This window comes from Engystomops pustulosus, chromosome 7 (assembly GCF_040894005.1).
Source record: "Engystomops pustulosus chromosome 7, aEngPut4.maternal, whole genome shotgun sequence".
Lineage (NCBI taxonomy): Eukaryota > Metazoa > Chordata > Amphibia > Anura > Leptodactylidae > Engystomops > Engystomops pustulosus.
In genome coordinates, this window is record NC_092417.1 from 41,533,793 (window position 1) to 41,558,348 (window position 24,556).

The 24,556-nt window shown below is 40.9% G+C and overlaps 2 protein-coding genes across 7 annotated transcripts in view; one reads left to right on the top strand and one right to left on the bottom strand.

The window, feature by feature from the left end:
- SLC8A3 (solute carrier family 8 member A3) overlaps positions 1-7,468 on the bottom strand; it is a 216,064-nt gene extending 208,596 nt beyond the window's left edge. For 2 of the 4 annotated variants that reach the window (XM_072115583.1, XM_072115581.1), the window contains exon 1: positions 7,014-7,468. The gene's annotated coding sequence lies outside the window, so the exon portion shown is untranslated. The remainder of the gene's footprint in view (positions 1-7,013) is intronic. The other 2 variants (XM_072115584.1, XM_072115582.1) reach the window with 1 other exon arrangement.
- The window catches only part of LOC140069653 (uncharacterized), a 29,894-nt gene continuing 12,548 nt past the window's right edge, over positions 7,211-24,556 (top strand). For all 3 annotated transcript variants that reach the window (XM_072115588.1, XM_072115587.1, XM_072115586.1), the window contains exon 1: positions 7,211-7,349. The gene's annotated coding sequence lies outside the window, so the exon portion shown is untranslated. The remainder of the gene's footprint in view (positions 7,350-24,556) is intronic.

The window sequence follows — 24,556 nt, forward strand, 5'->3', positions numbered from 1 at the left end:
TCAAAATCCATCATGAAAAACCAGGGACACTTACTCATAGATCCAGGCACCGTAACTGTGGGAATCTTCTTATATTTGTTATCCTTGGCCTCCTTCCTTCTATGGTAATGAGGCAGAAGGCTCTGGGGGGTTACAAGAGCCTCTGCAGCTTCACAGACAATTACATTGTCTTCTCCACCTCCCTGCTCCTACAGCATTTCTCCCTCCCTATGCCTGCTGTCATCTCACATAATGGTATGTGGGAAGTGCTCCTGCACAGTGTAAAAGCCTGTGAAACTACAACACAGAGGGGTTCTTGTAACACACCCAGAGCCCTTCAAGATTATTAGCATAAGTTTAAAAGTAAGGAGGCAATGGATAACAAATATAAGAAGATTACCACAATCATGGTGCCTAGCACTATGAGTAAATGTCCATGATGGTAGATTTTCTTTTAAGTGTTGGAGCATTTAAAACAAGCACACAAACTAAACCACAGATACTTACAAGGATGGAGCATGCCATTGTCCTCTACAGGGGTAGAGGACAATCTCATTTCAAGATCATAATGTCAGTGGAATTATAAGATGAATAATACCCTAAAACCCAATGGGTTAAATGACAGCTTTAAGAGGGGTAGTTTCCATAAAAACTCCTTTCATTATAATATCTACAAAACTAATATATGAATAACTTCCCTAGTTGCAGTGTGTAAAAATGTTTTTAATAGCAATGGAATAAACCAGAAAAAAATTGAAAACATGTTAATTTTTGTTCCCAGTAATCACTATATAGAGCTACCCCAGCAATCACTATATGCACCCCCAGCATTAACTATATACAGCCCCTGCCCAGCATTAACTCTATACATCCCCTCCCCAGCATTAATTATATAAACCCCCTGCAATAAACTACATACAGCCCCTATAATAACTATATACAGCCCCCTATAACAACTATATAGAGCTCCCTATAACTATATACAGCCCCCATAATAACTATATACAGCCCCCTATAACAACTATATAGAGCTCCCTATAACTATGAACAGCCCCCCATAATAACTATATAGAGTGCCCTATAATAACTATATACAGTCCCCCTATAATAACTATATACAGTCCCCCTATAATAACTATATACAGTCCCCTATAATAACTATATACAGCCTCCCTATAATAATTATATACAGCCTCCCTATAATTATTATATACAGCCTCCCTATAATTATTATATACAGCCTCTCTATAATAACTAACTATATACAGACTCCAATTATAACTATATACACCCCCCATAACAACTATTTACACTCTCCATATAATGACTATATACAGTCCTAGGTAAAATAATAAAATTGTACTCACCTTACATCATTTCCCCGATGCACACCAACCTCCTTACCTCATAGTGTCAGGATAGTGGATATCAGAGGTGTACCAAGATGGGGTCGCCCTGCCGCAGGCAGCACCGTGACATTGAGGCGCTATAATGTCACACATTGTGCTGCCAGTGGCATGGCGCCGCCATCTTTGTATACATCTGCTCATCTATGGCAGAGCAGGGAACTTGTCTTTCCCTCACTCTGCCATAGACTGAAGTCGGGGCACATCTGCTGGATAAGGCCCAGGGAGCCCGCACCCAAATACTGCTCAAATTGCCCACATTTGGTTGGGGCCCCTTTAGGGGCAAAGTGGGCCCCAGGGTGCATGCCCTGCTTGACAATTACACAAGCTCTTGTACCTCTTGTGTCACCCCCTTATCCTCCTAGTCTGTAAGCTCTTGTGAGCAGGGCTCTCACTCCTATATTTCCTTTAACTGTTTATACCCCGTAATGTTTTATTTCATTTGTATATGTCCCATATGGTTTGTAAAGCGCTGCAAAATTTGATGGCACTATGTAAATAAAAATTATTACTGGAACCCTGAAGTCCTTCTAAAAATGGAGCCCTGGTGTGTATGCTTGAGTATGCTCACTTCGCGTCTGCAGGGTTGTGGGAGATAGTGGCCATCTTTGTCCTATATACCTCATGTGTGAATGCAGTCCAGGCCAGACATACACATCAATACCCCATTCACATGAGGCACTTCAGGGGCACTTAGGTCTTCCTCATGATGGGAGTCCCAGTTGTCGGACACTTATCCTCTACGTGTCACTGGGGGCACAATCTCTTCAAATGATCAGAACATTGTATTTCTTATGATGCATGTGCAATTTAGAGACTTTAGGAAGGCACCATGATACCTCAGCCTAAGGCTATATTCACACTGCCGTTGCCCGCCCGTACCGTACCGTAGTGGGCAACGGCAGTGTACGGGGAGAGGAGGAGGAGGTGAGCGCAGCTCACCCCCGCCCCTCTCCATAGCAACCTATGGCGCACGGCGCCGTATTACGGGAAAAGATAGGACAGGTCCTATCTTTTTCCCGGGTACGGAACGGTACGGTGCCGCACGTGTGCCGTTCCGTAGGGTGCCGTGCGCCCATAGAAGTGTATGGGGGACGTATATCGGCCGTATATACGTCGGCCGTATATACGTCCCCCATACGTTAGTGTGAATGTAGCCTTAGAACTACAAACAGCTTGAAATCCCTCTGTATTGTTTTAATTATAAACCCTGGGAATGTGTCTTAACACATATGAGAAGTGAAACATGTGGATACTACCTCTACTTCTATAATGTATTCCATTTTTCATGAGTAAATAGAGATAAGGCAAAGCAGCCAATACAATGTAAAAATATATTTATAATAAAGTCCACTTGATAAATATGAAATAGTAGGCTCTGACCAGGTGGGCTTTCATGTACAACAATAATTATATGTTTAACTAAGTTGTGCTGTGTAGTAGATCAATACTGTAAAAGCAGGGATGTGGTTAGGGGCAAAGATTATTTAAGAATTGCGCACCCTATTCAATAATGTGGCGCACCCTGCATGTGGCGATAGCGATTAAACTGATCGCACGATTTTGTGTGCACTCAGTTTAATGGGCGTGCAAATCTTCACCTTCATACCCCTTTAGGTGCAGACTTTTGTTTTGCGGTGTAAATAGTGGAGATGCGACATAAAACTTCTGCAGACACTACACATATACACGTGCAAGAAGTTTGCACTTGTATTTATGTGCAAAATAAAAAAGCAGTCTATTTGACGTTGACAGTGTCGATAGCTTGGGACTAGTCGGGCCTTGATGTCATCGCTGCTTCCAGGTAAATAAATTCCAGCCAGGGGAACAGAAGAGATGACGCAGGCACAAGTGGATGAGTAATACTGCTTTTTATTCAAGGCAATGGCCACTTGTACATGGGGAAACCAAGCTCTTGGGACTTCAGAGTTAATAGAGGAGGCCTGCTCTTCTGTTCATGGAAAGAGTTGGGTGAGAACCTACGTTTTGCATTCTGATTTTCTATTTCCACTTAGGGACTGAAAAACAGAATGCATTCTGGGATGTCCATCACTCTACTGGTTGAAATAGCAAAGCTTGAGAGCAGTCTAGGAAACCTCAAAAAAAATTTCGCTGTGTCATTCATTTAATCCCAGCTATAGTGGATATGCACTTGTGACACTATCATCTGTCTGACTACTAGTGCATGGTTTGCTCTCATGTATTCCCCTACTGTATTACAGCATCATCTATGAAGCCTATCATGGCAGCTTCCATCCACCTTCCCACTCTGCTCCATCAACCTTTTTTTTATTATATCCCCTAATATTTTCTGTACTTGTAAAGGGATAAAAAGTGCAGCGATATAAAAACTGAACCAATGATTAGAAGCACATAAGAAAACTCCCATTATTAGTTTATTGATGGGTTCACAGACTCCCTGGTTCTTAGAATAGTCATAATTCACACGACTCTTCTTCACACAGTTATATACAATATATTTAGTTGCCTAAAGAGACCTATGCTTCCCCTACCTCTCCCCCTCTGCCCTATCCCCCCTTTTTTCTTAGCCATTTATGTTCTTTAAATAGCGACACATATTTCTGATTTTGCTGGCTTATACAATTTGCACAAATTATTTTAAAAAAAATCTTCCATATAAGATTGTGCTGGGTGCAGAATATTTAGTGTATCCTACACATCATTGCTCTTTGCTGCCTTCTGCTTGTAAGAGCTGACAGGGAACAACCTACCACAAGCAGGAGGCAAGAGAGAAAAACTAAAGCTTCATCACATAGAAATAGAGTAAAAGGCTCTGGTGTATATATCTGGGTAGACAACCATCAGCCCAATTGTTGTAAAGCATTCATAACAAAAATCTACCATACAGACCACAGGAGCAAACATAGCAAAAAAAAAAGGTTGAGGCAGACCAAAAAAAAGCCACAAATGTTTGTGCAAATATTCAAATTTGCCAAAAAAATATTAAATATAAAGAGGAAAAATAAATTTAAAAAACTAAGATAAATAACCTCACCGAGAACAATGACAAGAGTCATCGATGAGGCACACACTTGCCTATAACATAACATATACTTCGGAGCTGAAACTATTTACAAATCGTCAATTCTTTACACTAATACAAAGCTAGGTGGAAGTTCATTTTCATTTACAAATGTATTCAGATGTTAGCAAGGGTACAATTCTTGTAGGTTGTAGTCCAGTAAAAGATGCAGATTCTTACAGGTCAGACTTAGGCGTGATAGAAGAGGGTGCATGTACTGAATACAGGAATGAAGAAATACAGAAAATTTCAATAAAGTTTTGTCTACGTGGCAACATGACCGCTTATTTTTGGGAAAACAGTGAACATCACTGAGGTGTCCATAACCCACCAAGAAAACAAATACAATTCAACTCAATTTTAAGGCCAATTTCACATATTGACCTGCAGCGTCTCTATTCAATGGAACTCAAAGGGGGAGATTTATCAGAGGTGTTGAGGTAAAACTGTTTTAGTTTCCCATGGAAACCAATCAGAGCTGAACTTTCATTTTATAAACATATGTGGGAAGATGAAAGCTACACTGTAATTGATTCTCAGGAGCAACTAGAATAGTTCTGCTTTCAGACCCGTCTGATAAATCTCCCCCAAATAGTAGCACTACAATACTTGTCCTCAACCCAGCATTATAATTTGTAACATCCAACAAACCCAACTTGAGGTGACCACCCAAGATAACATAAAGTGATCTTCTAAGGGTGATGCCACACATAGCATTTTGAACCCGTTTTTGGTCCGTTCTTAAGCAGTCCGTCCAAAAACACATGCGTTTTTGACGAGTTTTAATTAGATGGTCAAACCTGTCAAAAAACGGATTTGTTTTCAAAAAACATATGTGTTTTTCAAAAATGCATGTGTCTTTTAACAGACTGCTTAAAAACAGACCAAAAACATGTTCAAAATGCCACGTGTAGCATCACCCTCAGGGGTTGGTCCCCCAATCAAGAACATGTCCAATATACATTCTATATGGTAGGACTGGATAAATGGATGTTCTTATCTAAGAGTTAAGGTCTCAAAGTATTTCAAGGACATCACTTTTTTTTTTTACGATGAAACTGCACTAGGAGTATTGGACCACTGACATTACAGGGAACAGCAACTCAAAAAGTACTGTTTGTAATAAATAAATATACATCAGATTTATAAAATGCAATATTAATATTAAAATGCAATAAAATATACTCTTTATATCCCCCTCGTCAACACTCTGCTAGCAGATATTTTCGGCATCAAAGCAAATAGAAAATGTATGTATTTTCAAAGAAAACGTACAATTCAAAAGGAAACATATTCATTCCAGTTCATTTCCATCTGCACCAAGAATGCTAAGCATCCACAGAACCATCCAGCCTGGTGCTACAGACACTACAGGAACGTCCCAGATCTTTTCGATTTATTGGGCCTGAAAACATTGCTAATTCTGCTAGACCCTGGGTTGTACCATTGCATAAGGGCATCATCTACTTCCTACAAATAAACTAGGGCACACCTATTAGCCAAAATCTGACCTGGCAGGGACTCAGATATAGCAAATGTACATCCCAAATAATTATTCTGAGCATAGCACTATAGGATGACACCACAACATATTCCAATCAGATTGTCCAGCATTCAATTTTATCAAATTCCAAAATGTGATCTGTTAACCCTTCTAGCGTCCTGGTTGGAATGGTTAAAAGCCCAATGACTCTCTTACCTTCAATGTCGACCATTAGTAACTAGTAAAAGTTTAATGCAGCATAACAAAGGGTTAATAGCCCCATGACTATTGCACGCATTATGAGCAATATATATATATATAGTGGTTCCTCATGCACATAACAGGCTGGGGTTGATAATATGCAAACTATATCAACTATTCACAGCCTGTGCTATATATAAATACAGACACATTAACCAATTCCTATGTGTGGATATAAAGGGTTAATGTGTCCCTTAACATTGCACTGTATCAACTGTACACAGTCCATGATACCCTTCTCAGATAACACATCAGACCAGGCATTAGTTCAGTGAAGGGTTAATGCCCCCAATACTTGATAGATTAACAGATTATTTCAGGAGTTCATTGGCTTCACCCTCCCCTTGTATTTTGCCTAGCTACAGCAATTCAGGAGGCACAACACTTGATGCAGTAGGCTCTTTGACCGTGAAAGGGTTAAGGGTCCCCCTTGGGCACTGAATCCTCTTCTCCTGGGAATGTTTTTGTTGCCAATGAAGAGTTAATCCAGGCTGATTCTCACCTCCAGATCTGTATATTGCACCCCCACCTCCATGAGTTTCACTAATTAAATCAGTAATACTAGATATGAAGGGGAAAGACCTCATTAACCCTTTACAGGGAAGGGGATTCTCTGCCCATAGATTGCTATGCTCACTGCTCTTCATACCGTCAACACAAGGGGTTAAAATCTATTCTGCTGTCAGTCATTCAGCAGCTGGGTAATAATAGAAGAAATAATGTGCAGCATTCAGCAAGCCAGAGAGCTGCTCCTGTGTATAGCGATGTATCCATGGTGTACAGAGGGAGGCAGGGGATGAAGCCTCTGCATATGCTATACAGATCTACAGCTTGCACTTACCTCTATTGCAATCCAGGCTTGGCTGGTCTTCTTTTTGGTGTTGCTCCCCAATCCAGCTCCTCAGGGTTCTTGCATTGCATCTCCTGGATAATCAGAGCTTGGGTAGGGGGAGGGATCGTTTGCATGTCACTCCAAATTGCCTTACTTGCTAAAAATTCTCTCTTCTCTCTTTTGCAGCTGTCAGGGCAGGCAGGGAAGTGCATGTGAAGATCCAACACCAGAGGAGGAAGAAGAGGAGCTGCTGATGTCAATCCAATGCCATGCACTGTGTGTGGTGGAGAGGGGGGCACTCCTCAGCAGGTCTCTTCTCATCCTTTCATTCCAAACTACATGGAGGTATTAAGCAAAGTCTTCACTGTTGCAAAATATCAGCAGCCATGTTATGCAGACTTCCACTGGGGGAGCATCTAACAATTTTTACATGCTCTGTATAACCGAGAGATTGCTGAGGGAGTGTGTCTAAAGAACCAATGCAACTTTCCCATTACAATGTAGCGAATAAGACAGGAAATCTATGGCCCCAGAACGCAAGGGTTGGACGTTCTATTTATGATGGTTAATATAATGTTTATAGTAAACAAAGCTGATACATTTGTAGCTCAGTCAAACAGGACACATCAAGGGTTTGTAGAGCACTTTAGGTGGTAACATTGCCCTATTAAGGTCTATAAACTACTACTGGTATGTTCAGAGTGTGATTTGGCTTTCTTTGTATACCAGGTGCTTCCCCCCCCCCCCAAAAAAAAAAAAAGAGAAGTAGAATGGATCCTTTAGGATGTGTGCAAAAGGGAAGTTTATGCAGTGTACTAAACATTAAAAGAATATAAAAACATATATTTTACCAGTTCTCAGTCACATACTGTAGCACCATTGTGGATGAACCCATTTATCTTCTCTTCTCCCAGGTTGTCAACCTGTTAGGAAGCTACATGTGAGGCCACGTTCACGTGATGCGTCACGTTTTTTGTTGTTTTTTTGGCGCATTCCAAAGGCTTGAATCGTGATCACATGCTGAGGTTACATTGCGTTTTAGAGAATGCAGTGGAAACATAATGTAACCATAGCACGTGATCATGGCTGAAGCCTTTGGAATGCGTCAAAAACGCATGCATTGTGTGAATTCGCCCTGAAGGTTAGCAGCCTACAGTCAATTGTAGCCGCCCCTGGTTTTGCAACAACAACAGTTCGGGTTTGATCACACGTTATGTCTGACACATGCGTTTTCATGTTACTATGCCTTTGCTGCCATTCTGCCACATGCGCCTTGAGTGCGTGCGTTGGAACATCACATGTGAACGCACCCCTCAGGGTGTGTTCAAACGTGCCGTTTGCATTGCGTCTACAAACGTGGGCAGGAGTGTCCCCTCCCCTTCGCAACCTTCCCTCTGCCTGTTGTAAACTCACACAGTGGGAGGGGAAAGTGCTCATGTACAGTGTAGATGCCTGTGAAGTTTCAGCATGGAAGGGCTCTGGTAAAACCCCCATAGCTCTTCTGTCTCATTAGCATAATTTTAAATGGAAGGAGACCGCGGAAAACAAATATAAGATTACCGCAGTCACGGTGCCTGGATCTATGAGTAAGTGTCACTGGTTTATCCATTCTTGATTGTCATGTTTGAGGGCAGATTTCCTTTTAAAATAACTACCTAAAAAGGGTATCTAGAGTTACCAAAGTAAGAGGATTGAGTAGAACTAAACTCAATGCCATAGAAAAGTTAGACCACAGTAATCAGTCTTTTTTGCGCATAAAAATACGGATCAATCCCGCACGTAAAAAACTGCTACCCTGAATAAATTCTAACAAAAACTCTGACGGTCAAATGTCATTATTTCACTGACCAAACCCCGATCGAACCCTGGTCACGCTCTTATCAAACCGCAACACTTGTGTGAAAGGGGTCTTAGCCGTTCTTCATACACTTTAAAAAGAAATAGCAATTTGTGCACCTATTGCTAGACTAAAAGGGTAATGCCCAGGTCTCCATGCAGACTAATAGATTCATTCAGTAGTATAGTAGTCTGTTTCCACTTCTTTGCACCAATGATCTGTGAAAGTCGAGATTAATATTCCTACAGCTCAATTTAACATTCCTGGTGGGTTCTTTAATGGAGATGTGCAGCTAGGATAATACAATATGGATAGACAATTGGGGAGAGCGAGCATATACGGGACATATACAAGAGTATATAACGGGTTGTTTCAGAGTATATTTAGATCAAGTGCTATCCCCATTTGCTCAATTCTGATTATAGCAGCTCCTGTGATTATTATTTTTTTTTTATGTAATCAAATTTGTACAAAATCTTAGAAAAAAAAACGCTTTATGCATTAGTATGAAATCGGTAGCATGTGGTGGAGAGCTCAATGAAGTACATTTTATATACTTATATGGGAGTCTATGGGTTAGTATACAAATTCAGTAGGGCAATCTGCAAGAGGTATCTATATAACGCTTTGACCACCACTATCTCCATACAAAGGAAAGTTGGGCACTTCCAACGTGGCATGTGTTTTAATGAGACTTTGGGAAGAAGATACTTACCTATCGTGGCTCGTCATGAACAGGAAAAAGAGGATCGGGCAGTTGAGTAAATTGCACCCTTTGAGGATGATTCGGACATCCCTATATACATTTCAAAGTTTTTTTTCCTGTTTATATAGTTGGTCGGTGCCACTGATCAGGTTCAGAAGACATCTTATGGGTGCACATACATGGGTCAATGATGGGATGTATTACTATTCATAATCCATGCCCTGCATAAACATGCTCAGTGATTCACTAACAAACCAGCCCGTTATTAACTGGTCAACAGTCTGCATACAGATTGCCACAAGCAAGGCCACTTTTACAAGGCTGTATTCTTCTCAATATTTGACATCTTTGTTTGTAAACTAAAACCTGGAATAGATATGAAATGGAAAAGATTTACAAATATTTCCCTTATTTATGTTTGAAAAGGGCCCTCTTGGTTTTGGCTTGCACACCCTGATACAAAATACTCCCATGTTAAGGTGGCCTTAAAGGGGTTTTCCCACAAAACAAGTTAGGCACTATCCGTAAGATAAGGCTTAACTTGCTGATCGGTCAGAGTCTCAGTGATGAGACCCCCATAGATCACGAGAATGGGGGTCCGATGGGGTACAAGATACCCCTGTTCATCTTTAGGTACCTGCGTCTGTGCTGCCCTGTTCATTACTAGAGATGAATGGGGCAGCCTGGCCATGCACAGGCAGCTGCTCCACTCATCTTGGGGAGCAAAGAAGAGTCAGACAGAGGTACATTGGACCCCACATTCTCAAGATCTCTGGGGGTCTCATCACTGAGACCCTCCACCAATCAGCAAGTTAGGCCTTATCCTGTGGATAAGTGATCCATACAAGTGTAGCAATGCCAGGTGTGTAGAGCACATCCTGGGTGCACCAAGTACCGTATATACTCGAGTATAAGCAGAGTTTTTCAGCACAATTTTTTTTAGTGCTGGCTATATGCTAAATGGGGCTGGCTGGCTATATACTAAATGGCATTGGCTGGCTATATACTACTGGGGGCCTGCTAGCTATATACTGGTGAGGCTGTGACCAATGCATTGCCTACTCTAGGCTTATACTTGAGTCAATAGGTTTTTCCAGCTTTTGGTGGTAAAATTAGGTCCCTCGGCCTATACTCGGGTCGGCTTATACTCAAGTATGGTACCTCATTAATATACGGATTAAAATTGGAATTTCCCAAACGCCATAACGGACAGAAATAAAGATGGTTTTTAAATCATAATACATTTCTCTAGAGCATTTTGCCAGCAGATTATGTTTGTGGAGGTAGTAGACTCCCTTTAAAACGCTTAGTCTTGGGTGCACAACTACCTAATTAGCATACATTTCTCATAAATGACGTAATGGATAGGATTAGGATTACAATGTTTTTGTAATCCTATTGTATTTCTGTACAACATTCTGCCAACAGATTATAATGCTTAGAAAGTAGTTTTTTTCCCTTTAGTCACTAAGTTAATATATTATATTTTTCACATTTTCTCAATCCATACTATAACATTTCTTTATCCCACTGACCATGTGACTTCACATTATCCTATAAATGACCTAACTTTATATTACCACTGAAAGGTAACATGTAAAGGCCTCATAGCCTTTAGCGGTGCTTAGTGTAGATCCTCAGGCAAATTAAGATACCAAGTGCAAACGGAGAAAACAGTAATAAATAGTCGCGCCCCCTCGGGGAATAATTTATCTAGGTCTCTAGGCTCCAAGCTGCTGAAGAAAATCTTGGAAACTATTTTATCAAATGAGAAAATCCAATCAATTTCCATTTGAATATTTGTCTGTGATAAATGGGAAACCGCTGGTTTCTTTCTCTGTGACATAATGACTAATATGGAATTAGTGTAAAATAAATACTAATAATAGGGCTAGACTCTGTAGTACTAGTACAGGAAAGGAGGCGATACCGTTACTATAAGGCTTATGTAAAGACTTACACGAGGAGCCCGCTTTTATTAGCGTTGATCTGTCACCACTTTTGTTGTCTGTCATAGATGATGGATGATCCGTGTCATTGTACTTTCTATGTACTTATTATATTTATATACCTGGTAAATTCTTTGTGCTCCCTGTTATTTGCTGATACTTCAGTATCATCACGTGGCTTTTCTATCCCTGGTATACATGTTATGTCAGCTGTATGCTAATGACCTTTTAATGTCTCGGAGCGGGAAAGCAAAGGGGGAACCACTATTTGGAATAACTGTGCAATGTCTACAGAGGATTCTGTCAAATGTGAACTTGCACCTCTATATAAAATAATGCCTTGTCCTTATAATGCTCTCTTTACGTTGCCACCACCTTATACTGCACCTATAGTTAAAATAATTAATTTCCATTTCCACCTATTTTATACTGCCCCTTTTCTGTAGCCCACTCCATCTATAATACCCCCTTTCCATTACCACCCCCCTTACACTCTCCCCTTCCTGTACCACATATTTTTAATAGTGCCTTTCCATTACTAACCATTTTATACTGCCCCCTTTCTGTAGCCCTCTTCACTTATAATGCCCCCCTTTCTACTAATATCCCGCTTGTACTAGCCCCTTCCTCTACCTCCATGCCTCCACGGTCTTGTTGTGCGCCTACCGTTTCCGCCTTTCCCGATTCGACTCCCTGACTCCATAGTCCCTTGTGTTTGGAGAACACACTGAAACATCGGCAGCCACTGACCACTGTCTTTTCAAACTAACACTAGAGTTGTGCCTTGTTGAGTACAACTCGACCAGGTGAGCAACCACTTAACCTTACAAAACACCTGTAACCAAGCAATACTACCCTATGAGCGCTTTTGTTTTGTCTTTGCCATTTTTTTCCATATTTATAATAGCTTCTTTCAATTACCACCCATTTTATATTTCCCTCTCCACTTAAAATGCCCCCCTTATGCTGGCCCTTTCCTACATCCCCCCCATTTTATATTAGTCCCTTTCCATTACAACTCCTTAATATAGTCCATTTTCTCTAGCCCTCTCCATCTTTAATGGCTCTTTACTTTCCCACCCCCATTATTCTGCCCCCTTCTGTAACCCCATTTTTATAATGCTTTATTTTATCCCTTGTAAGGCCCCCTGTTTCCCTAGTCACTTACAATCCTACCTATTTCTGTTGCTCTCTGGTGCTTGGGGTCGAATGGAGGGGGGGGGGGGGTGGCGTAGTTAGCTGAATGGCTAAATCGCTGATTGGCTGATTGCACCCGAGCAGATCAACTGTTGAGGAAGTGAGGAATATTGTTTTGCAAGCTTTCCTAGCTTGTGTTGTTGAACATACCAATAAGGCAATAACTGTACATACACAGATGCAAAAAAAAAAAAAAAAAGGAGAAGCACTACCAATATCAATTAATTATGAAATGTCCACGCGTCCCTATTTACTTACATAAACCAAAAAGAGAAACACAGTTGGATGCGTACACCGGACTAAACTTGTAATAACAATTTTATTAATACATCAATCACCAAAGCAGACAATGACCTCAGGACAACACAAAATATTCCAAAAACCCTTAAAAAGTACACCCCAAGGGGTGTACACAGCTGCCAGGGGCAAACGTGCGCCAAAACTCTGTGTCTCGATCTGACTAAACAATTATAACAATATAATTCGTCACCTGCAAATATGAAAGTATGGCTTCAATGTTGACAAGCTAAATATATAGGCTATAAAGTGACCTGTGCTAAAAAAAGCGCTATTACAAACGTGCCCATAAGCCTAAGAAATACGATTCCTGGGCTAAATCCATATAGCCATGTACGGGAGGCAACCAAGCATAGTCAGGGAGGGGAGCAGACCCCACGCATATCGTCACCTATTCGGTGACTTCCTCAGGGGTAAGTCTGGTACCCCTGAGGAAGCCATACTTTGATATTTGCAAGTGATGAATTATATTGTTATTATTGTTCAGTCAGATCGAGACAGGGAGTTTTGGCGCACGTTTGCCCTTGGCAGCTGTGTACACCCCTTGGGGTGTACTTTTTAAGTGTTTTTTATAATTTTTTTTGTGTTGTCCTGTAGACATTTGTCTGTTTTTGTGATTGATGTATTAATAAAATTGTGACTACAAGTTAAGTCCGGTGTAAGCATCCAACTATGTTTCTCATTTTGGTTTACATACATACAGTGCCTACAAGTAGTATTCAACCCCCTGCAGATTTAGCAGGTTTGATAAGAAGCAAATAAGTTAGAGCCTTCAAACTTCAAACAAGAGCAGGATTTATTAACAGATGCATAAATCTTACACACCAAAAAGTTATGTTGCTTAGTTATATTTTAATAAATTTTAAACATAAAAGTGTGGGTCAATTATTATTCAACCCCTAGGTTTAATAACCCTTGTGTGCAATTACAGCTAATAATCGTCTTTTATAAGACCTGATCAGGCCGGCACAGGTCTCTGCAGTTATCTTGGCCCACTCCTCCAAGTTATCTAGGTTCTTTGGGTGTCTCATGTGAACTTTAATCTTGAGCTCCTTCCACAAGTTTTCAATTGGGATAAGGTCAGGAGACTGACTAGGCCACTGCAACACCTTGATTTTTTCTCTCTTGAACCAGGCCTTGGTTTTCTTGGCTGTATGCTTTGGGTGGTTGTCTTGTTGGGAGATGAAATGACTACGCATCTTGATGGAGGAGCGGAGGTTCTTGGCCAAAATCTCCAAGTAGGCCGTGCTATCCATCTTCCCATCGATGTGGACCAGATGGCCAGGCCCCTCGGCTGAGAAGCAGCCCCACAGCATGATGCTGCCACCACCATGCTTGACTGTAGGGATGGTATTCTTGGGGTCGTATGCAGTGCCATCCAGTCTCCAAACGTCACGTGTGTGGTTGGCACCAAAGATCTCGATCTTGGTCTCATCAGACCAGAGAACCTTGAACCAGTCTGTCTCAGAGTCCTCCAAGTGATCATGAGCAAACTGTAAACGAGCCTTGACATGACGCTTTGAAAGTAAAAGTACCTTACGTGCTCGTCTGGAACGGAGACCATTGCAGTGGAGTACTTTACTTATGGTATTGACTGAAACCAATGTCCCCACTGCCATGAGTTCTTCCCGGAGCTCCTTCCTTGTTGTCCTTGGGTTAACCTTGACTCTTCGGACAAGCCTGGCCTCGGCATGGGAGGAAACTTTCAAAGGCTGTCCAGGCCGTGGAAGGCTAACAGTAGTTCCATAAGCCTTCCACTTCCGGATGATGCTGCCAACAGTGGAGACAGGTAGGCCCAACTCCTTGGAAAGGGTTTTGTACCCCTTGCCAGCCTTGTGACCCTCCACGATCTTGTCTCTAATGGCCTTGGAATGCTCCTTTGTCTTTCCCATGTTGACCATGTATAAGTGCTGTTCACAAGTTTGGGGAGGCTCTTAAATAATCAGAAAAGGCTGGAAAAACAGATAATTAATCCAAGCATGTGAAGCTCATTGTTCTTTGTGCCTGAACTACTTCTTAATACTTTAGGAGAACCAAACAGAATTCTGGTGATTTGAGGGGTTGAATAATAATTGACCCACACTTTTATGTTTAAAATTTATTAAAATATAACTAAGCAACATAACTTTTTGGTTTGTAAGATTTATGCATCTGTTAATAAACCCTGCTCTTGTTTGAAGGCTATAACTTATTTGCTTCTTATCAAACCTGCTAAATCTGCAGGGGGTTGAATACTACTTGTAGGCACTGTAGACGCTGCATGGGGAATCCGCTTACTGAAAAGTAACCTGATCTATCTATACTGGATGGGGCAGAGAGGGGGCGCTGTTCTATAGCTCACCTCAAGCAGTAGAGCATTTGGGTTCGCCCCTGGAAGGTATACCAGAAGAAGAGACATGGCAGCACCCAGGGCTAATTCCCAACCTTCCCCAAAGAAATAACTATGACCATTTCATAGTATCATAGTATATAAGGCTGGAAAAAGACGCAAGTCCATCGAGTAATGGACCCTTGCCCACCCAACACATGTAATGCAATGTTTATAGATGGGGGGGGGGGGGTCTAGGCAGGGTATGTATTGATTTATTGTAAATCAATACATACCTTTGAATGTAGAACAATGATTCTCTCATCTACTACAAGAAATCATATCTTGAAAATTGTGAGCTATAGGATTTAATACAAGTTTAAGACCCAAAGCAGAGCAGGTTGAAGTTGGAGCTAAACTTGTAGTTCCCACTCCAGCCTGTGTGAAGAAGAGCCATTAGTGAATGAGCGAGAGCTCTGTGATCCTCATCTTCTATCTAAATGGGGGGAAGGGTAACTTGAACTTTATTCATGTTTTTACACTTGATCACTGATTGTGATTGGTTTTTTTGATAAGAGGATTGAGAACATGGACAATATCTTATGTAATGACCCCTCTGTGTCACATAAGGTCTTTATATTCCACAAGTGAATCGGCGTCTCAGGCACCCACTTTACACACACATTCACATTACATGATGTTTAGATATTGTACACCGTCCTTCTTCTATCCATACCTGATCTTTAGCGTAAAATGCACTGGCTGCTTCTCCAGTGATGCCCATTACATGCTACAGTCATAGTAATAACCATTATCGGCAAAGAAGAATGTGTTTTCTGACCAGTGGAACTGATTTCTATCTGATAACATTTTCAGCCTTCAACTGTCAGCGTAAATGATCGTTTCCAACCACAAAAAGAAAAAAAAATCCATATGAGGCTTCCTTCACAGTACAAAAAATCCTAGAAATTGAATTTGTTTTTTGCAACTTTTTTTATTTTTGAAGACTGTTCAAAAGAGACTGGTGGGTAGGAAACGCTGATACAGGGCTAAAACGAACAACTGTGAATCATGGACCATGTGTGGTGAAAGCATCAAAGTTATATAGTTAATACAGTTCGAAAAATGAAACACGTCCATCAAGTTCAACCAAAGAAGGGTTTTAAGGTACACAATTCTATATTATAACATAACCATCAATGTTTTTTGGATGTAAAAAGGCATCTAGAAGCTTCTTGAAGCTCTCTGCCCTCCCTGCTTTGACCAGCACCTGAGCTCAGCTATTCCATAGATTCACTCACCATAAAGAAGCCCTGTCTCTTCTGGTGATTAAACCTTGTTTTCTCCACATGCAGAAAGCGTCCCCTTGTCTTTTGATTTGATTTAATCTGAAACAACTTTCCACCATATTGTTTTGTATGGATCATTCATATATTTATATAAATTAATCATGTCCCCATTTTGTCTCTTTTCAAACAAATCTAATTCTTTCAATTATTCCTCATAACTGAGACCCTCCATACCCAGTGATATATTATCCAAGAAGTCCCTTCTGCCCGGATATAATCCTGGCCGTTAAGAAAACTGGCATATAAGCCATGACAACAGCCTATCCAAATATTTCCATTTTATCTGATTAAAACCTTGCTAACCAGCCCTGAGTTTTAACTTGAACATTATGGACCATAATCAAAAATCTGCCATGGGTCCCCAAACTTATCATATGCCATTATGATGTATGTTGAAATTTCTGAAATCCTGAAATACATTGTAAACCTGGGTCATCCTTTTGTTTAGAACAGGTATTTGCTGATTGGACAGTTGTTTTGAAAGCAAATATGGTGGAAAGTTGTTCCAGGTTCAATCAAATCAGAAGACAAGGGGGCACTGTCTGCGTCCGGAGAAAACAAGGTTTAATCATCAGTGGTGACAGGGTTTTTTATCTGTGGAATAGCCTGCCTCAGGCGCTGGTCACAGTAGGAGAGCTTCAATAAGGGTTATGTTATGTAGAATTGTTTCCCCTAAATCCTTTCCTCATCCAATCCCTTCTTTTCTTGGTTGAACTAGAAGGACATGTTTTTTTTTGTAACTGTATAAACTATGTAACCCAACCACCCAACATACATTGGGATCTCTCCATGTTCAATGTCAGATGGAGCTGTAGAGACAACCCCTATAACATGCTATCATTATCCAGTCGTGGACAGATTAAACACAGTACTGAGGATATGAATCATACGGATAATGAATAATAACTTCTGGGGGTTCACAACTCCTAGATGTGAAGAGCAGCAGAACTTGTGTTTATCTATGTGACTAATGACAGCCCCATAATTACACGGCAAACAGAGAAATGAGGCGGCCTAACAAATTACCTGGTGCCTCAGGAACGGTCAAATCGTCTTATCAGCGCCTCACATTAGATTTCCAATTGTACAACTCCCCAATGCTTCCACTCCTCGCACGTTGGCTGCGAGGCTTTTCAGCAGAATTTAACCAATTACTCTGGCCTCGGACTATAGGTTTTTAAAAGAGGATTTTCTGCTCCTCATCTGATTAATGCTTGATAAAATATGAATATAACGCCGAGAAATTGGGTCACGTTCTTCTGTCGAAGTGGCTTTTATCAGTAAATGTCTTTAATTTTTTAGCAAAACTGAGCTTTTGTTTTTAGCAGGACTGGTATTACAGAAATGGCCATTAACGTCTAAAAAAATCAAGGGAAAAGAATTAAAAACTAAGTTGGAATCTGGCAGAATTGTGGATGATTAGATTTATCAGGCCAGGTTTTTATTCTATGCTGTACATTAGTAAAACATTATACCAAGGAATTTTATTCAACGATTTCATTTTGCGAGGCTCTGTGCTTTAAAGGGATATTCAGACTATTCACAGCGCCCAAACCATAGGTAGCATACATTTTCCAAAAATCTTGCTACTGCTATCAGCAAAAAACATGGAGTCTTGGATGAAGAGAGGTGTACTGGGGATATCTCGCTTCTGGCAACTTCCTTTTCAATTTGGCAAGATTTACAATCAAACTAAGCCAGGTGGGGAGGAGGGAATCGGATGTGTCATTCTTTCTGTAAAGTTTATGCCCGTTTGGACTTCAGGACCATCCTTTGTCTGTTAACATGGCTGAAGATGCGCTGATGAGTGTGATTTTGTTCTTAGGTTACATTCTGTCCTTACTAGTCTGAACACAGGTTTATTTATTTCCACCTCTTCCATTTCCATCCTGTTGATTTTGCTCTGGGTTGCAAACAGTTAAATTAGCTGAGATGGACATAATCTTCCTCCACTCACATATCTCACTTGTTGGTCTGCTTTGTCTGGATGTAAGAGAACTGGTCAAATTGCCTTCTGGACCTTCTTGATATCTCCTAAAATGTTTCACCCTTCCATTTCACCTGGTTTTGCTATATGTCTACTTTGGAGCTTGCAAGCATTTTTCTTGACTTCTTTGTCTTGGTCAGAAAACTGACAAAGGGTCAAAAATTCCATTTGCTTTGCCTATGTATTATGTACTGCATTGTCCTCTTGATTCTCACCCACATTTGTTGACTACTTTTCTATGTTTGTATTGTCTAATCTTGGTCTGGGTGTGTGCACTTTTGGTGTGGAAAGGGAACGTCAACCAGTTGTTACCTACCACTTAGTCGTAGGCTGATAAATTAGGCAGGAACAGCTGGGAAGGGGGATCAGCCACCGGACTCTATGGGGGTCATTCACTAAGGTCATGGGGGTCATGTTACCTGAACATTTCCGATTTGCGCCGATTTCCCCTGATTTGCCCCGGGATTTTGGCGCACGCGATCGGATTGTGGCGCATCTGCGCTGGCATGCACGCAACAGAAATTGTGGGGCGTGGCCGAACGAAAACCGGACGGATTCGGAAAAACCAAAGCATTTAAAAAAAAAAAAGTGTCGCGGAGCTTGAACTTACCTTCACTAGGAATAGGCCGGTGAACTTGAGTGCGTTCCAATGCTCTTCAGCGCAGCAGCGCCACCTCGTGGACGTCAGAGGAACTGCTTTAATGAATCTCGGCCGGACCCGAATCCACCGCAGAGAACGCGCCGCTGGATCGCGAATGGACCGGGCAAGTAAATCTGCCCCAACACAAGGCATTTGTGATATTTTGATTTGCTTGTTTTAACACTTGATGCCCCAGGCATAAAAAAGTTTGAATATGTTTATCTTGTCAATTGAAAATGTAAAAAGTTGCATAAATTGATGCAATTTGTGTTGTGTAGAAAGTGGAAATGACATCCGTGACACAAATGTTCACAAATTTCCCCTCACTTGTATCTATTTGTTTCAAGGAAGCTTCACAGGATTGTACCAAATTTGAATATCACCTGTTGACAAGATAGGGGATTACAATCTGACGGGTGGGTGTCCGACTGCTGGGACCTCCACCAACCATGAACCTAGTTAATGATATATTCCATAGTATGAGAATGCTGTGCTCTTCAAGTTGCTCCCATAATACTATCATATAATGGCACTGCCCCTGAAAGGACCCAGCAGGCACTCAGCCATGGGGTCCCAGGTAAAAAGTGAATGAGATCCCGTTCTTACTAATTAACTCCTTCCCACACTATGAATTTGGGGAATGTCATGGTGAGCTTGTATTTAGTGCACCATGACATTCCCCCAATGTCATGGAGATCGCACAGTCTCAGAAGTAGAGTCTTTGCGATCACTGCAGGAGGCCGGCTGTATGTGACCGCCAAGCCTTTGCACAAACGTGCACCATGACGTTCACCAACGTCATGGTTTGGGAACGGGGTAATTAGTGAGAACAGGGCCCTGTTCACCTTATTCGTGGGGGGCTGTTCACATGATTGTGGGGACTTTCATTGATAAGACTGTTTTCCCTGTCCTAGGGATATGTGACAACGCTTAAACTTGGTACCTCTTCAATGGCATATGTTCTCTCCATGTATGCGTGAGGTTTTCCCCGGGTCCTCCGGTTTCCTCCTACACTCCAAAACATACTGGTAGGTTGCTTAGATTGTGAGCCCCATTGGGGACAGGAACTGATTTGGCAAACTCTGTGCAGCGCTGCATAATCTGTGAGCGCTATATAAATAAAGGAATTGTTATTATTTCATTCTGGGAATCATGAGTCTTCTAAAAGCCTTTCTAGTCCCCACACTTATGCCAAAATAAACAACACTTGACCACTGAGGGCCTGTTTTCTTAGCCTTTCCCATCTTGTGGAGGGCTCCAAAGTGCATAACGAAGGAATCAAGGACTAACTGGTAATGGGTTAATGCAGAAGGAGGACCTGAGTAGGAAGAGGAGGGGTTTTGGTCCAGTCACCAAGGAAATGGCAACCAAGCAACAACCACCCACCCTCCCTCTAATTTTTTGTCTTTAAAGTAATCGTAGTCAGGTGTTTGTTTTTTTTTTTGTTTTTTTTTGTGGAGATAGTTGAATCACCCTATTAATTTTCAGGTTCCTTAAGTTATCTTATACTTGTTTTTATATTTTCAGAACTCACCGCTCGGTTACTTCCTTATACCTCAAACTGAAAAATGTTTGTCTCCAGGCCTGCTGGCTTGAGAGGTGCTTTTTGGCAGTGGAATGGTCCGTTTTATGATTTTGGTTTCAGAAATTCATAAAAGCTCTGGGCTACCCCACTTATCCTCAGTTTTTTAAAAGTAAATACACCAGGATCATGAGTTAAGTACAAAATTAGTGCAGAGCATTCCGACAGTCCAGGGCTAACAACTACACCACGCCATGGGACCCTACAAACTGACCTCATGCTTGGATGGCCTATCTGACCCTGCACACTTCTGATATACTATACTATGCTGTGCAGACCTTCAGTAGAAATTCTCCATCTCTGATTTCTAGAGTGAATGGCCTATATATATCATTCTGTCTGCGCACAGTTTTTTTTTTGTCTATGGTCTTTTGTGTTTTTTTTTTTTGTTTTTTTTTCTGGAGTCTTTGGTATTAAGTGTTTGCGTCACTTTTGTGTCCGCGGCTCCACTTTGTCCTACGCTTTAGAAATCTCTGCACCTAAAAGTGTGTGTTCCTAGTTTGTGCCACATGAATTACTGAGCCTTGACACAACTGTGTGCACACTTTCCATAGCAGCGGTAATTGCATTAGATAATTCAACACCGTGCACAAGTATTGAATTATCTGGCGCAAACTTTACAAAGTCAGATGGCATCACTTTTGATATATCTGGGCCAATAGGTTGTAAAGTATAAAAGTTCATAGATTGTAAGCTCTTGTGAACAGGGCCCTCATTCCTATTGAAATGTCTTATTGTCTCTCAATCTTTCCCCCGTGATCTGTAATGTACTGAGGAATATGATGGTACTATATAGAAGAAGATAATTATTATGCATTAGTTAATACTAACGACTCATTCAAGTGCCGATCATCTCATCGTGTGATGAGCAAGTCTCTGTATTTGTTAGCAGTATACCATATCCTTATACAAATAGGTGCACCAGAAAACATGGCTCCACCCCAAGTGCACCGAGAGGCTTATTTGAATAAATATAAAAAAAACAGAGTTTCCTCTAAAAGGACAGATCACGGGAATAGGGGGAATGAATGTCTGGAAAGCATATAAGGAGCCCCCTCCCCACAATGCTGGTATTTCATGACTCCCTTGAAATAGTAAGTGGAAGCTTTCTGTCTACCACTGATTAAAGAGCAAAACAATTCTTGTCAAGAAAGTCTACTGAGTAAATACAATGTTTTATTAATTTTTTTTTATATACTTTTCGTGTATTGATTGCAGTAAAAGCGATGGCAAATTTTTACATCTCTGCGTTTTCATCCTCCTCTTCATTTAGTCGTAGTTGAGCGATAGGCGCCATCCCCGAAGAATGAATATGAAGCCTCCATTGTCACATCATCAGGGGGAAAAAAAAAACTTTTGAACAATTTATTAAAGCGTTGCTGTCCCCATTTTCGAATCCCATGAATAAAAATGAGGGACAAGGCGAGAGACATTTCCATTTCAACAAAATATTTTGTAAAGGCTTCTCTTTAATATACTCTTGTGGACATAGAATATCACATATTTACTCTCGGCTATGCTTGCCAGTCATTTCTCATGTTAAGTATGCCGCATACACAACTCGGCAACAAACCGTTTCGTTTATTCCGGAACATATGGTAAAACTGCTTACTGAACAAATTTCATTTGTACTTATTTTACTTTGTCGTATATTTTAAGTAATGTGACATGATTGCGCACCCTAAAGTGTCATTTTGAGTACAGTTACAACTGGAGGGGAGTAGTCTGTTATACTCTGCCATCCCGGTACCGGTGGCCATCTTCTCCTCTTTCTGTAACAATTAATTTGAAGATCAGCTTACAACTGAGAAGGGTTGTTGGAGCCCTGGATAAAAATCTCTAACATTACTCACGGGTCTTATCACTTCTTCAAACTGCTTTGTATCTGTGGGCAACTTAAAAGGGTTCATAGAATAATAAAAAATATATATATGACTGCTTTCTTCTAGAAGTGGCACCACGCCTGTTCATGGGTTGTGTCTGGTATTGCAGTTCAGCTCTATCTATCTAAACACGCACTTTTAAGAGAATCAATCACTATTATTTACCTACCCGAACTAACTCCTACGTTATGTAGAGCTATGTCTGCACAAGTCACCCATACCGTTGTTTTGTGGTCCATATGTTCCTTTTGTGCCACAAATTAACTTTAGAAGCATGGAAATGAGGCTGAAGTGCTTTAGGGGTGTTAGTGAAGCACCTCTGGGCACCTGCTCCATATTTTGCTGGACCCAGGAGTGACATAGCTATATGAGGATTTAAGAGGCAATGTTGCAGGAAGCATTGATATTACTGTGGAGCCGGAGCCTAGAGGTGTTCTGCTAGGGTTCCCAAAGCACCTCAGCCTAATTTTCACATTAATCAAGTGGAGCTTTGGCATGAAAGGAGCAACATAAAAAACAAAAGTATAGGTGGAATGTGTGGGCATAGCTAGTTCTGGTAGGTAAATTGTGGACTCTTTAACCTTTTCCAAGGAACTTCCTCTATGGCATTCAATTTAGAATTTAGGCTGTTTTTATTAGAAAACTCAGTTAAAGGAGTAATCCAAAAGTTTTCTTTGTCCTCTATTATGTAATTTATTTAGCCAGTCTCTTAAAGTTAGAAAAGGACATCATTCCTTTTTTTACCATTAACCCCAAAGCAGTTGTAACCACCTCCATGCATGACCCCAAACTCACTTTTCATAAATAATCCCATGAAAGAAATTCTCCTACAGAATTTATGACCGGCACAACACCATTAAGACAAATCCTTAAAGTGTAGTCATACTTTGTCAGGATTTGTGGATGTTGTCTTGACTTGCGTCATTTTTGTCCTTGCAAATGTGTTTTTTTAATATAAACTTGATCTACAATCTTCAGAGCTATCTCTGAACAGGTGATTTGTGAATTGTGAAGGTCGCGGAAAACGGAATGTGTGTAATTTGTCTTAGTTGAAAATAGAATGTGCAATTCAGATGTACACAGCCCCATTTGTGTGTGTGCGGTTTCAGACGTAACCAGCAGCCTCAGATCACTGACATAGCCGCTTCTCAGTGAGATCAGACAATGCTAATGATAGACCCAAAGTATATGGATCGTAATTAAACCTTGTGACAACGACAGAGTAAATTATAAAGGGCAGGAGGCTGCTTGTGCTCTGTGTATAAATTAAAATGATCGCTCTTTATGTTGTGGTTGTGTGATTGCAGAGTCAACCGAACATTGAAATAAAGGATAACAGCAGAATGTAATTTTAGGAATAAAAGGAATTAGATTTGGCTTCTGAATGAGAAATAGCTCAACACAAAAACAAACACTTGGCGTTTTTTCTCTATAATAGCGGCAATCACTGGAGAAAAACCTTGGCCACTTTTCATACTCATGTTTTAAGTGCTGACGTCAAAAGCCCCTTTTCGATACTCCAGTTTGTTGATTTGGGAACATAGGTTTATGTTCCTCAGAAATGTATTCTGAGTAAAATAAATCCATCATGATAAACCAGGCACCATGACTCTGGTAATCTTCTTATATTTGTTACCCATGGCCTCCTACATTCTAAAATCAGCTTTTAAAATTATGCTAATAATTCTTCTTCTTTCTTCTTTCTTCTTTCTTCTTCTTCCCTAGCCCCTCTGTGATCTGGTTTTACAGGCTCCCTAGCCCCTCTGTGATCTGGTTTTACAGGCTCCCTAGCCCCTCTGTGATCTGGTTTTACAGGC